The following is a 15,808-nucleotide window of genomic DNA, read 5'->3' as shown; positions in this document are numbered from 1 at the left end:
AAAAAAAAAAAAAAATGACACCCTGAGAAAATGAAATGGCATGTACTCATAAATTGCTAACTGCATGATACAGATCAGTCACAGCCCTCAGTGATTACTCTTTAAACAAGTCTGTCTCAGAAGCATTTTCAAAGGAATTGACTTGCTGAATGTTAACAAACTGAAGGGGAAGATTTTTTGCTTCTGACAAGTTTGAAAACTTTCTTGTTGGGAAGTGTTTTTCATCAGGTTGGAGCAGAAAGCTGGTTCTCCCGATTGCCCGTGCTGAGTGCGACAGTACCTCCTACTACAGTCTTTGTCAGAACAACACTCAAGAAGCAAGCTGTAACAGAATGGAAGATTGTCATGAAATAAATAGATAATTGAAAAGTAATGTGCGATGAGAAAAGATCAAGTGACCAAACTTCTCAATGATAGAGATGGAAACATGCGTCAGTGTGTCGCAATGACAGAACGAGAGGCAGGGGCTGTAATGAATTCACAATCTTCATTTCCTGGTTTATCATCCTGCCAGAGCCAAGAGCATTAAGAATGTAAATGCAGTCACACAGTAAGACGCCATTTCATCCTGCATTGATAGGATCCAGGTGCTGTACCTATTCTGGCTCATTTTTCCGCAGACGGCAGTAGAAACAGCCAGGTCCCATCCATACCCTTAGTGGTAGCATAGCTGGACTACACTGCCTCGTGACTACCTGTAACAGCAGCTCTTACTGCTGGGGGTACCTGTGTGCTGCTCAACCAAATCTACTTTTATCAAAATTCAGTAGCTACAAACAAAAAAAGTAACCTACAATATTACAAAAATCAACTGAAAAATTTTATTTCTGGGTCAATTTTATGATGTCCAAAATTGTGTTTGACTTATTTATGAATGTCAAGTATGTGTCTTTCCTATTTAATTGCAATATATGAAAATCCAAAAATTATTATCTCTCAGATTGTCTTAGCAAGATCTGTCTTAACAGATCTTGAAGCTTATAATAGATTTTGAGATAGCTTTCAGATGAAGGCAGTAATATATAGCAAATTTATCTCAGATATCAAATCGCACCTTTCATATATGTTGAAACTGCCTTGAGTTTGCTTAATAATCTGGGAGATTTAGAACATCTCATTAAAATTTCTGTCCTTTTACTAGCTCGATGGCCTCCATCTATTTGGTTCATTATCGCAGATATGTCTCAACACTGACTACTTGGACTCCATATTGCTTTGCACATCTGAACTATTATGATACCAATTCTACAGAAGCAAGGACTGAGAGACCTGCACAAAAATAACATGTGAGATCTGCTATGTGAGCATCTTTATTCCATCCCTAAACCTTTGGGTAGCTCAATCCACTTGGTGACAATATGCAGATCACAGAGGTTCCACTTCCTCAGCTTTGCAAGGCAAATGAATGGTTTTCAGCTTATTGCAAGACTGTATGTCTCCCAAGACTTCCTCACTGATGCATGCTGAAGGGAAAGAAGAGCTGTTGTCCTAGCAGTAGTTCCCTTTGCACCAAGTCTGGACTCAGACAGAAAGATGATGCCCTACCAACAAATATCCTTTAAAAGAGGGGTAAAAATACCAGTGCTGAGAAAGTGCCCAAACCCCAATGGCATGAAAGATATGCATACAGGTTGATATTATTTGACTGATAAATGAGGAGAAAGACACAGAAAGAGAAAAAAATATTGGCACTATTGAGTTTGTAGAAAGACAAATCTTGAAACCCTCTCACCAGGCATGTGTCCAATCGTGGCTCTGTGTTTCTGAGAAAACGCAGATGTTCTGCCAGCAATCCAATAATATACAGAGGTGTGACATTTTGCTGCAGTGCATGGCGTTTCATCATCTGCACTATGATAAGGTCCTGAAATAAGGACTTCAGCCACCAGTTACAGCTGTGCTCCTAATTACTATTCTGTCCTGTTTCTGGTGAAATCAGGGAGAGCATTGCCACTGTTTCCAGGGATGCCAGGATAATGCCTTTTGTGACTAAAGTCCTGCAGTTAAACAATACATCTATATATTCAGGTAATTTTGTTTTCAGGATTATTTACAGTATGGCTGATTTAAATGTTCTACAGCACAGATAAAATACTTTTGGGTTATCTATTAAAAGCAATGTCATAGCTGCACTCATGCACAACTGCTGCAGCCTTGTTCAGAGTATATACACTGTATTCTAAGTCACAAGCTTGCTTATAAAAATTTCCTCTGCCCTTGTGCAGTCTGTTGTGTTGGTTGTGAGCTTTTGTTTTCGTTGCTGATTTCTCAAGCGAGCTTTCCTTCTTGCACTGGACTGTTTGATATGCACAGCACAGCAGTACTTTTAACTGGGATGGTAGTTACACAGAGAGAAACGTGGTGTTGCCATCTCCCTTCCATCTGGGAGGGCTTTGCAAAAATTTCTTTTCATGAAAGAAAATCATTGAATCTTCTTAAGGGTGTTGGAATTCAAGTAGCAAAAGACTAGAGAGAAGGTTATCTAAAATGTAATCCCTTTGTTTAAATATTCATATCCCTTAAAAAGAAAAATTCATAGAAGCGGTCCATGGTTAAAAATTAATAAAATTAAACTTTTTCACATGCCATAAGTTCTGTTTCATAAAACTATGTATTTGAGAATTAAAGCCATGTGATATTTTTAGCACTGTCATTTTTTTCTAAGGCAAATGCAAGAATATCTTTGTCTTCAGGAATAGCACTTCAGCATGAACTTTGAATCCCAACCCCCAGCCATCAGCTTCTTCCTAGATTAGCTGAGTGCATTGGGTCTATTTAACCATTAGCTTTTATTGAAGGATAGATGAATATCAGTCCCTGAAGAATAGTGAATTAGCTACTGCCTTGTAGCAAAGCATTTTCTCTTTTCACTCTACAATAGGTCTGCTATAAGCACAGCTTTTCATGATACAACTGGCAAGTAAAGTGGCAGGTCTGGAGAAGAAAATGGAAATCTTTTGGAGAAAAAAGACTCTTAATGTGCAAGGGCTTTTACTTTCATTTTAGTAACCTTAGAATAAGGTGATCTTTTGAGAGTAGACTTTTATGATAAAAGGATTTGAGTAATGCTTAACTGGTCAAAAATATGTTCTAGTGAGTTTTAAACAACATATGTTTAATTTATGTAGAAAAAGTCATAGCATCTCTTAGGAAGAAAAAAAAAAGACTCCAAAATCATTGAAATATGAAATATGGCAATATAAACCCGAAAACAAAGAACAGCAAAAACTTAATGGAAAATACTTATGGTAAATGAATTTTTGAATTTCTGTTGCTGCATCTTATGTTTATCCCACTTATTTTCCCTTACTTTTTTCTCTCCACAGAAGGTCAGCTGAAATTGCATCAATTTAAGAAAAAAAGATGAGTCAGAATTACTGGCTTTTTTTCTTTATTTAAAAATATCTGTGTTTACACTGAAAGAAAGATATTAAGGCCATATTCTCATCCCTGTTAGCTCTCTGCTAAAGCTCATGCAGGTCTTGGATTTTTCTTTTAAATTTGAAAGGATATTTTAAAGTCAGGATAAATAACTCTCCTTGTTTTCTTCAACAGAGAGCTAACAGAGGAGGAAGGGAGCTACAGATGCTTATGCTTCGGTCTCAGATAACCACAGGACTAAAAACCTTCAAGGCAGACAACTGATCATGAATGGGTCAAAAAACCCCAGAACTATGGGCATTACAATATCTTTTCCTACCTCTTAAGTGTTCTGATGCTTCAAATTCAGTCACTTTGTATTTTAGTTAGAGGAAAAACCCCCACAGGTTTGATAGCTTGCATTAGAAGCAGAGAAACATGAGACAGCCTCAGGAACACAATGGAGTGCATTTTCACAGATTCCACCAATGATCAAGACAGGTGACATCCCGGGGGGGGGGTGGGGGGTGGGGAAGGGGGTTCAGAGGAAATTTTTGGGAAGGAAAATAGACTGACATCCTAAATTTCTTTCTCCAGCAACTTGCCTTCACACATAACAAATTTTAATTTTTTCACACTAAAAGTTACCAATGTACCAGCTTTTTAAAAATCACCATTCAGGCCTGAAAGGCAGAGGAGAGCAATTCTTCAGCTGACCAGTTACATGCTCAACGATGCTGGATGGGCTCTCACATAATAGGAGAGCTCTTCTGGTCCTGTATGAAATTCCAATTTCTGTGCCATTTTCTTTGATCATTCACAACACTGGCCAACACTTTTGCTGGTCACTCCACCCTTCCCTTCTTGATGAAAATACTGAAAGTATAAATGTCTCAAAGAAATAAAGAAGACAAATTTCCAGATCCATACTGGGGAGGAAATTATCTCGCTCTGAAGAGAGAATTCCTGTGGCATCTGAAGGGTTTGATCATTTTCTGTAATCAACTTAAAGTCAAAGACCTGGGCCTAAATTGGTCTTCATGGGCTTGGAATCTAAGGCCCAATCTAAGGGTACAGTTGCCCTTTAGAAATATTTTCATTTCTCTTTCTACATGAAGACTTGACAAAGCAGAGACTGCTGATCTAGTATCACAGGTTCTAATAGCAGGCTGCCTTCCACAAGGTGAGTTATGAGACATTCAACTCAGATGGGCAGAATCTATCAATACATTAGAAATAAAAACTCAGGCTTACAAATATCCTATTTGATCCAATTGCTGTGTAATCTTTCCCTTTTTCTTATGTGCTCTGGATACAAAACCAAAACAAAATGGCCAAACCCTCTTCTTGGTTACTGCATAAAAGTGAAAGCAGCAAAAAGGTTGCTTTGTCAGTTTAGGGAAATATGGTTAACTTAATACTGCAGTTTCTTCCTTTGCTTTGGTTAAGTCTATAGCTGAGGAAGTCCAAAGTTCACCTTGCATGGTAAATGCTGGACTGTGATTGGGCAAGCCTGCATGTGGCAGAGGTGGAAAAACACATTATCATGATGTTTTAAGTGACAGAAGAGTAAAATGTGAGTGCCCACTTTTTAAGCTATTTGTCACAGAGTGTTAAACTACATTTGGAACAACAGAGCAGTGTGTCAGGGAGATGTAGACAAAAGTGGGTAGCTATGTCCTGGATGATTTTTTCACCTAGAAAGTAATTGAGTTCTGCTCTGAAGCTCTCCCATCATATCTGACTTCTCACCTTGCAGAGTGTGGCAGCCCTCAGTCTAGTCCTCAAAAGGATCTCTGAAGGAAACCATGTTGGGAGGTAGAAAAATATCTGGATTCAGATGGGCTCAGACCTCTGTTTACTGACCTCAGTTTAACTGACAGTGTAGAAATGTTTTTTTGATTTGTTCACTGTATCTAACCTGTGTGTGCATCAGAAGCACAAAAGCTTTCTAAGGCTGAAAGACAAGCCAGAGCTAATATGCAGTATATCAGCCTAGGCTTTACTCTGAACTAACATGTAGGACTGGCCTGCTGTCCAGGTGAATGAAATTTGAGTTAAACTTATCTATAGTGCTAATGTGAAGGGTAGCCCTTAAAAACATAAGGATAAAGAGAATATAACTGCCCATGGAATTAATATTAATCTGTATTAGAATGGGGTATCACAGATCAAAAAAAGTTCAGTGCCTTCCATAATGTACTTGTGTTGCCTTGTGGCTAAGACTCAGACAGTGAATAAAGCAGACCTTCTTTGGACACTGGCATTGTGACTTTGGATGTTTCTGAATGAGAGAAAGTTACAGTAGAGCCTTAATTTCATAAAGACTTCAAGGTCTACTTATTTCATCCTCATGGACAATCAAAGAGTTACTAAGCCATGAGATCAGAACATATCCAGAATAGAGTATCATTTGATAGTATTAAAATGGTCAAGGTTGGAGAGGTCCTTAAAGAATATATAGTTCCAACCCCCTTGCCATGGGTGGGGACACCTTTCACTAGACCAGTTTGCTCCAGCCTTGTCTTGAACACTGCCACTCTCAAACTATGACACTGAAGGCTGAGAATGTTTGGCAGTAGTGATCAGTAACAAACAACAATTTCATTTTTTAAATGATAGAAGCTGTATTTCCTGACTTATATAAACATGTTTAAGCTTCCAAGAAAATGAAAAGACATTAAAATATTTACTTCAAATGGCAAAAAAATTGCAGTAGATTAGTGCAGAGACTGCTAGCCTCAGAACAATAAGACGATACATTATTCCATTCTTTCTCTCGTTTGGTGGCAGCCACAGGACTCATCAGCTAGTGACAGAAATTTTCCTAGTAACATCTGGCTCCTTGGCACATTCCTCTGGCAGCTCTGGAGTCACCTTTAAGCTTGAAATGGTTATTTTGCTGGTTGGCTGCCTACTATTCCAAATTACCTGTTAAAAATCATTATAAAACACTGGATGCACCTGAAATTTTTTAGAGTTGCTCATAACCCTTTTGTCCAATACAGCTAACATTTCTAATCTTGACTACACGTTGGAAAACTTTGCGTTCAATATGCCACAGATTTGTGATGAAACATGGCAGATTTTTTTAAGTCCATTTTAGCTGTGTGTATCACTTTCCTCAGCCATAAGTTGCACTGAAGTCAGTATTTTTGTCTAAGCTCCACTGCACAAAAATACAGTTGAGACAACACAATGGAAAAACTCCAAGGGACTAGATTACCAAGCAGCTAGAACAATCAAGAGTCTGTGAAAAAACAAAAGCCACTGGGTTAATCAAAAAGGCAGGCACTATGGTAACAAACCGAAATGACATTTACTGTTATCTCTATTGTGTTTGGTGAAGACAATTTGTGACTTTTCCATCGATTTAGATACCAGCACATGTTATTTGCTCATGCAGGAGCCACAGGCCCATTTTATCATCTTTTCCCTGAATTTGTATTCTCCTTTGAAAACTTTGATGAATTACATTAATTCCAGGGACTCAGGGGAAAGAGAGAGGCCTTCTTGAAGCATTTGCTGGCAGCTTGTATGTCTGAGATTCCCCTCAAGCAATTGCAAACAACTGGTTCAACTTCCTTGGTGTTCTCTAAGTCAGTTGTTCAGAATCCTTGATCCTAGCCTTAGGACTGCAAAGATTAAACCTCTCTGGTTTAGAGGGAGCCAAGTAGGATTATTGGCCTGTTATCAGTGCCTCACTGGCTGAAGAGCTTAATCTTTTATTTATTTTTTTATTTATTGTTTTATTTTTCATTTTTTCCTTATTCTTCTCTCTAAAAAGATACCTCATTTAATTATTCCTGTGCCATCTGGCAAAATACCACCACACTGATAGACTCAGGCATAATACAATGAAGCCCCTGAAGCTGGTTACCTGGAACAGGAATATTGACGTGTTCCATGCTGTACTCCTTGCTGAACCTTAGATATGTGCTCTTTTAATATGTATGTCTGGAGATGGTGTCTTTTAAATGCACAATTGAACACTCTCAGGTACATGTTGTGATTATTGGGACTGTCCTGTGCAGGGCCAGGAGATGGACTTCGATGAATCTTGTGGATCCCTTCCAATTCAGAATATTCTGTGATTCTGTATTTATTTTTCCTAGAAACTGATATAACTTCCATTTAGTGGATATGCAAACTGCAAAGTCTGTATGTTTCTAAAATATGGAAGGAAATTTTAAATCTACTCAATATAGTTAGTTTAACCCTGCAGTCCAAGATAATGCAGGTTAAAAATTGAAAAGTCAGAGCAAATCAACTAAGTGTAGCACTGTGTCTACTAAGGTAAGAATACTGACCTGCTGACGAATGAGTTGTAAGCAGCAACATCCTGAGGCATTTTGATACCCCTCACAACAATAATATGTATCCCCCGTCCCCTGTCCTGTCATCCCTGCAGTGTCATGTTTCACACTAGCATGGACGTTGAGGGCTTGAGCCACTGTGATGACACGCAGCAAAATACAGACTAGGAAGCTCTTCCTAGGTAACAGAGTTCCCATTCTGCCCAGGGAATTAAAGTCTGTAAGAAATGCTGCTCACCTCTGAATTCTCAGCACGTACTTCCAAAAGCAACATTTAACAGAGCTGTGTTTGGGATTGTGCTCCAAAATTAACTGATGCAAAGTAAATCCATGCATATTTATTAGTTTTGATTAAACTGACATAGCCACCAACATTTTTAGAAGTACTAGTTCAAATCTGAGACTTTACAATAGTTTAATTATATTATATCTATTTCCTACTCATCCCCCAAATCTATGCAAAGCAGTATCATTAATTAGCCTGCCCACTACAACTGCTAACAAGGTCACTGATTGATAACAGAGTTTCTCAGTGTAAGCTGTGAAATCTGAAACATCATTTTAGGTAAGATCAGATGGGCTATGTCCCTCACTGGCTTCAAGTCACTGTCAATCACTGTTCTTTGCCAGTGCATTTATTCTTCCCACCACAAAAAAAATCAGTAATCTAAGGGATTCAGAAATGTTTCAGTAATGGACAAGACACAAATCACAGAATCACAGAATATGATGAATTGGCAGGGACTCATAAGGATCATTGAGTCCAGCTCCTGACCCTTCATGGGACCATCTCCAAGAATCACACCATGTACCTGAGAGTGTTGTTCAAACTCTTCTTGAACTCTATCAGGCTTGGTGCTGTGACCGCTGCCCTGGGGAGCCTGTTCTAGTGCCCAACCACCCTCAGTGAAAAACCTTTTCCTAGTATCCAACATAAACCTCTCCTAAAACAGCTTCAGGACATTCCCTCAGGTCCTGTCACTGGTCACCAGAGAGGAAAGATCAGTGTCAGCCCCTTCTCTTCCCCTCATGAGGAAGTTGTTGCTGCAATAAGGTCTCTCCTCAGCCTCCTCCAGGCTGAACAGACCATGCAACCTCAGCCTCTCCTCATACGGCTTCCCCTCCAGACCTTCACCACCTTCATTGCACTCTTTTGGATGCTCTCTAAGAGCTTAATGTCTGTTTTGATATTGTGGCACTCAAAACTGCCCCCAGCACTCGAGGTGAGGCCACTCCAGTGCGGAGCAGAGCGGGACATTCCCCACCCTTGCCTGGCTGGCAGTGCTGGGCCTGTCCTCCCCTGGGACATGGTTGGCCCTCCTGAAAAGAGTTTCATGAGCTCTTTCTCTAAAATAATACTTTTTCATTTTATACAATTCAGACTGATATGTTCTGGTCTCTGGAATTTAAATAAGACCTTTTTGAAAACATGCACGCAATTTTCATTCAATAAAACATACTGAATAGAAGCTAAAAATGTAGGATAAATTTAATTTTTCAATTCTAGTATATGAGAATATTTTTTACTCATAGAAAACATTGCAGTCACTTTTAAATTTGTGAAAATTGGAAGTGTGCTTGAATTAGGGACCTTATCAGAATAAAGGAACAGAGGAAATCAAATACAACCTGGGAAACAAATGTGCCTCTATTTCTTTCTGTGTGAAAATGTAAGATGAGGGATCAGATTAGGACTAACATTAAAATCCTGTCTTGATTTGTACTCCCTGTTTTCCTGATCAAAGGAATACACCCTCATTAAACAGGCAGTAACCCTGGATATTTGCTCTTTTCAGCCCTTTTTTCCATGTATTTCTGGCCTTGCTGTGACCAGAAGACAAAAAAGCACAAAGGCTACACTAACTGATATTCAACTAGTAATAAGTAGTAAAAAAAGCTGTGATTTTAATTAATATATAACTCATCAAAAACCAGCATCAAGTACTCATGGAAAACATCAATCAATCAATCACTTGTAATTGGTCTTATTCTCAGCTAATTGCTCTATAGCTCTCAATGGAAAAAATAGGCAGATTCATGAGAACATGGATGTTGTGGGATGCCAGCTAATAAACATCCTGGTGAAAATATTCAGTGGAGCAGTTCTAGAATTGATTATGGATGCCATAATCTGTGAAAAGAGTTAAGTGGAAAGCAGTGGGACAAGAACTGAGCATTAGCTGTGTAGAAACATGGGTGGCTATTTAGCATCCCACCTTCTTTGAAGCTCAACAGTGATGTCTGATAGCAAAGAGGCTCAGAGTGTTACATTTGTGCAAGGTCTTCACAATTTTAAAGGTATTTATCTATCTACCCTTCAAAGGTATCCATTTTATATTCTATTTTAGTCTTTTCTCCACTGATTGCAGTCTCACTGGCTCACACTGAAGAAGTGTAGTGCTTTGCAATCAAAATATAGCGCATAAAAAGGTCAAAATTACAAATAATTACAATAATTTGTGAAATTACATTAAAACTTCAGATTCTGATGACCTATTCAGTGAAAAAAATTAATTGTAATACTCAATGTAAAATGCTCAACAGGATTCCACTCTCTTGACAAGAGGCCGCAAAAGAGTTTCCAAAATGATCCAATAATTACAGAGTAAGCTGTAGTACAGAGTTTTATGTAAGAGAAATGTAAATTGGGAAAGTTTGTCATTTAAAAGTAAAGAAATAGAGTTATGTTCCTGCATGACCCTGGAGAAACAAACTGTAATTGACTCTTCCCTGAGCAAGGGGAGTGGAGCAGGTGACCTCCAGAGGTCTCTTCCAGCTTCATCTAATCTGAGATTTTGTGATTCCTTCAAATACATACCCTATGCACAAACTTTATATATTTTGAGTTAATTACAAGGTCTCATGTTATTATTTTCCAGAGGAATCCTGACTTGAGGAGACTGGTCTAAACCTCACTGAAGGCCACAGAAGTTTTTCTGATGGACTTCAGTATGCTCTAAAAAAATCCGTAATTCATATGATGGATGAAATCTCTCAATTGAGTGAAAAAGACTGACTTTTGTTTTGAAATAATAATTATCACAGCAGTATAGAGCAAGACAGCCAGGAATAGAATTGCTGTCAATGCAAATATTATTTATCAACAGATAGAACATTAAACAAATTAATTAAATGGTAGTTAAACAATATATTAAATACTTTTTTTATTCCCTTCTCAGTAAATGAAGCCTTGCATTTATGTCTGTATTCAATATGTGACATTATCTGATCTTGCCATTGTGAATCAGGGCTTGTTCTGTCTTATTACAGTATCAATTTAAAATAACTTCTTTACCTTCAACTGAACTATTCCAAATTTATGCTGATCTAAACTGGGGCATGCTCAGAGAGGAGTCAGCTGGGCAGTTATCACTGTTACCATGGTTTAGTTCAGAAAACATGGAAGTTGGTCCTGGGATTTATTCAAGATTTGCAGTGCTTTGAGCTGCCAACAGAGCATTCAGTGCTGAATGTATTTGCTTCTGTCAAAGGAAAAAGGGAATTGCCTATGTGAAAATAAGGAACAGTAAAGTATTTATTCTTTGATAGCTGCTTTACTTTTTTACTTTATCTTTTGGCTTTTTGCTTACATGATTGTTGTTTTTCTGCCCACTGTTCTAATGCAACATTTGTTCCATCTTTTGGGATCCACCTCTGTCCAATGTCCAGGGATTTCCTATAAAACATCTAGTTTAAATAATGTTCAGTAAAAAAAAAAAGGAAAGAAAAAAAAAAAAAAAAAAAAAAAAAAAGAAGCCAGGAGTTATGCATGCTAGACTCCAGGAAACTGGGGAACTATAGAGTCATTACTGAGTCTTGATAAAACATTCCTTACTGCAGAAACCACAGTATACTTTCTGAATTTGAGCCAAATTAATTTGGTTTTATCTTTTTGCTTTGTAGACATTTTGTGGAAAGTCTGAGTGGAGTGTCAAATATAGGAGAAAGCACCTTAGCTTGCTTCAGACTCATCTCCGTCTGTTTCCTATAATTTCTTACTCTGACTAATTGAGCTTATATCAGCTCAGGTATTCTTTGCAAAGAGACCATTAATCTGCCCTCTAACTTTATAGTAAAAAGCAACAGACCCTCAAACCCCGACTATGGTCTCTGGCAGGTGTGTAAAGAGGATCTGCAGAAATGGGAGCAGCTACTACTGAGTGTCACTATCACAAAAAGCTGCTATTTTATGTTTATCGACCACTCAGTTGACCTTTGGAAATACCCTTAATGCTACACAGAGGCACCAAATGCAGATTAAAGCCTCAACTGAGGCAATTTTTAAAATTTCAATACTGTGAGGAGGCTGTGCATCTTTTGCTAGAGGCTCAAGGCTTTTTTTTTTCTTGGAAAAGAATACAAGTTTTTACCTTCAGGATACCATGAATCTAGAAGTAATGAAAATTTTAAGGCTAATGGTGTTTTGTCTAGAGGGAATATATTTTACTTCTGTCTTGTATAAGTAACACTTATATTCCAGTTATATAAGAACTGAAAATTTCTGACCAGAAGTGTCAATGTTCGCTATTTTATCTCACTTTTGGACAAAGAGGGTAAGATGCTGAAATAGAACTCCCTGAGTAGCAATAAACTTAAATTGTATCACATTTTATTTTGATGACACATTGTATTATTTCAGTTGCCTTTTCACCTTCATAGTGGAGCAGTTGCCTTTGAAAGACTGAATGGTATGGTGAAAAGCAAGAAACATATGAACTCAGCCAGAAGATAGTTCAGAGTAAGAAAAATTATACAAGAAATTGCATTTTTTATGAATTACAAACAATAAATTATTGCTGGTATTAAATCATGTAATCTTAACCTTGAACATGTACAAAATTCTAAGAAACTAAGAAGTGGAAAAACTGGAAAACATATTCATAATATTTTTTGGATAAGTAAGTTCACAGATCCACTGCAATATTTTAGCCTGCTGTCAAAATTTCAACCAGAAACAGAGCTGTTAGACCAGGAGCTACAGGAGCCTTCTAGCTCATCTTTTGATTTTGTTCCTAAACTAAATAACTTCTCTTACTAGGAAAAATTTAGTCAAATTTCTTAAAATAGGAAGTGTTAAGTCTACGATGGGGGGAAAAACAAAGAGAGTTATTTTCAAAGTAGTCTAGTAATGGGTTATATAGTGGCCCTTTTGTGAAATGTGTGATACTTGCTCTGTGCCTCATTTTGCATCATCATGTCACAGCAACACCTTTGCAGAGAATTTCCTTTTTTAAGAAGAAATAGGAGTAGAAATGGCTAGACACTAATCTTCCGCATCTCCCAACCTGTCCAACACCTTCCAGATGGATTGCAAAAGTTCAAAAATCATCCTTACATAGATTGCAGCACACTAATCTGGTTGAAGATCTAAAATATGTCTATCCAAGAAAAACCCTAATACATATATCCTTATGTTTTTACCAGCTTGGTCCTTCCCAACCACTGTGACAGACCTCACTGATACAGCATAAGTCAGGTGAAAAAAAGGAAATCCTGATCTGTGTTTGCACCATGGAAAAGAGCTGATAAGTAGTAGTCTTGGGTTAGTAAAGAAAAGAAGAAAGCAAGAAGCTGGAGAGAATAAGGTCTTCGCCAATCAACCAAGAGTTGTGATGGTTGATGTAATTTAGTCACTGGTTTAGACAAGCACTGGACAGAATGTGATTTTAACTTATCGATAACTTATAAAATACTATTCTGACATGTCTTCTCTTTCTTATTAACAAATCTGGATGCAGGGATAATTTTTGAGTTGTTGGCTTGTCCCCAGGAGAGGCATAGTTTTCTGATGATCCAAGCTGCTTGAAATTTTCTTTTACTTCCATGTAAAGGTCTAAGGATAAGGTCAGAACAAGTGTTTTTCCTGTAGCACTCTCCTGCATCTCATTCCCAAATGGTAAATGTCTCCTAAAGCATAAATGGGAAACAAAGATCACAGACTGCCACTGCACAGGACTACCATGTCTCATCACTTCCACTCTACCATGTTTTCCTGTTGGAAATATGAGAATCTAAGCAATATGTATTTCTTTTTCCTGTGAAGGATTTATGTGCAGTAGATCTGGTTCTCACAGGTATGTCTTTGGTAGTGCTGACTCTCATGAAAGAGCACAAGCAGTCATTAGTGATTATGTATACTAGCTCTACTAACCCATATTATCAAGACATTCCTAAAATTGGTTAAACTAGTAACAATAGGTGTGGTGCTGCTGCTCAGAACCTGAAATTGTTTTCTTTTCTCAGAAGCTCCATGTCTTCTTTTTAAAAATGTGTGGAAAGGTGGGAAGTCTTTACCTCTAGTACCATTAAGTAATGGATGAGGGTGCCTTGAGCTAATACGTTATTTATACCTTTTACTTAACTTTTTGCTTAATAAAACATGTCAGAAAGGAAGGCAGAGTATGACAAAAACAACTATTTGGCAATAAATTCCGTCAGACTTCATGCTTTTCTTCATTCTGTGTTTTCTAGAGGAAACGTGGGTAACCAAGTAAAACTGAGAGACAAACTAAATATTGGGGGGTATATTTCTCATTTCACCTTCCTACGTCATCCCATCATTAATGATTTCTTTATCAAATGAAGGAAAAATCAAATTGGATACTTCCAACATGCTAAGATGAACAACTCCAACAAGAGATATTTATCTGTTTGTTCAATTGCTGAGGCATTTCACTATTGCCTGCAGGAGGTACAAACCATATATGCACATAGTAAGCGCACGTGGTCTCGTCTAGACCAATTTTGATTCTTTCACTGCATGTCACAGGAAGTCATGAAGTTCCATTATCATTGCTTTGATTTCCAAAGACCTCTTAATTTTCAAATAGTTATCAGTAAATTAATTTCATATATAATACATATATATTATACATGAAATATACTTATCTTTAAGCATTCAGTAAACTTTCAGGAGAATATTTTATTTATATGTTCTGTTTACCAGCACAATCTAATCCTAACATCCCACAAAAACATAACTTAAAAACTTTTATGGCATTGTTCCTGCTTAAACAAGAACTTGCTACATGAAGAACAATTTATCAAGGAACAAATGATTGCAGGTCTGTTTTAGAAAGACAGTGGCATGAATATGAATGTACGTAATCTTCCTTGCTCTAGAATTCAAAGCAATCTATGCACCAGGAAAGATAATTATATCTTAAATCTAAGATCTGAGAACTGACAATGATTGTAGACAATACTTTGCTGTCATATGTCAGGCTATGAACTACAGAATCATTCAAGTTGGAAGGGACTTCCAGAGGTCACCTTACTCAGCTCCTTCTGCTTCTTCAAAAACAAGGACAGCTTACATCAACCTGCTCAGGACCATGTCCTGTTGAATTATGAATATATCCAAGGGTGGAGATCATGCAACATCTCTTAACAAGCTGTTCCAGGGGATGATCAGCCTCACTGTGAAATTTTTGTTCCTAGCACCTAATCATAATTTCCCATGTTTCCACTAGTGTTTCTTCTCTTTTTTTTTTTTTGGCAAGAAAGACCCCTAAAATAAAAGTCAATCTTTTTTCATGTCAGTTCCTTCAACTGTTAGCCTGCTACCTCTTATTCTAGAGAAAATGTTGAACACTGCAGATATCTGGAATTCCCAAAGCTAGAAGGAAAAGTTTCTAGAAAAAAAAAAGGAAACAAGAATGCTTTTAAATCCAGCTCTGTATATTTAGAAGTGAAATAAATATTTTCTGTCAATAAACAGTCTTGAAATTTTTTTCAGTGTCTGGACAGAAAGACAAAATATTCAAAATGTTGAAGCATTCCTAAGGAATCCCCAGGTATCACAAATGATAGTTCAGAATCAGACTGCCCTGCACAGGTACATGGGTTTGTTCTTTACCACAGCTGGCTGATTACTCAGCTTTGTCTGTCACAAACCAATCGTCAACTAAGAGAAAGGTCAGTGGAGATGGTTAACACCATTTCATTTTTTCCAAGTAAATTAAGGGCTAGTCTGGTGTTTGTGTTGCTTGTTTTGTTTTGTTTTGTTTTGTTTTGTTTTGTTTTTGTTTTTGTTTTTGTTTTTGTTTTTGTTTTTGTTTTTGTTTTTGTTGGGTTTTGTTTGGTTGGTTGGTTTGTTTTGTTCTTTCTTTTCCCCAAAGAAGTAAAATCAA

This window comes from Chamaea fasciata, unplaced genomic scaffold (genome assembly GCF_029207755.1).
Source record: "Chamaea fasciata isolate MVZ Bird 193981 ecotype frontalis unplaced genomic scaffold, bChaFas1.0.hap1 SCAF_5, whole genome shotgun sequence".
In the NCBI taxonomy this organism is placed as follows: Eukaryota; Metazoa; Chordata; class Aves; order Passeriformes; family Sylviidae; genus Chamaea; species Chamaea fasciata.
The sequence above is the reverse complement of the archived record's forward strand: the minus strand, read 5'-3'. Positions refer to the sequence as shown.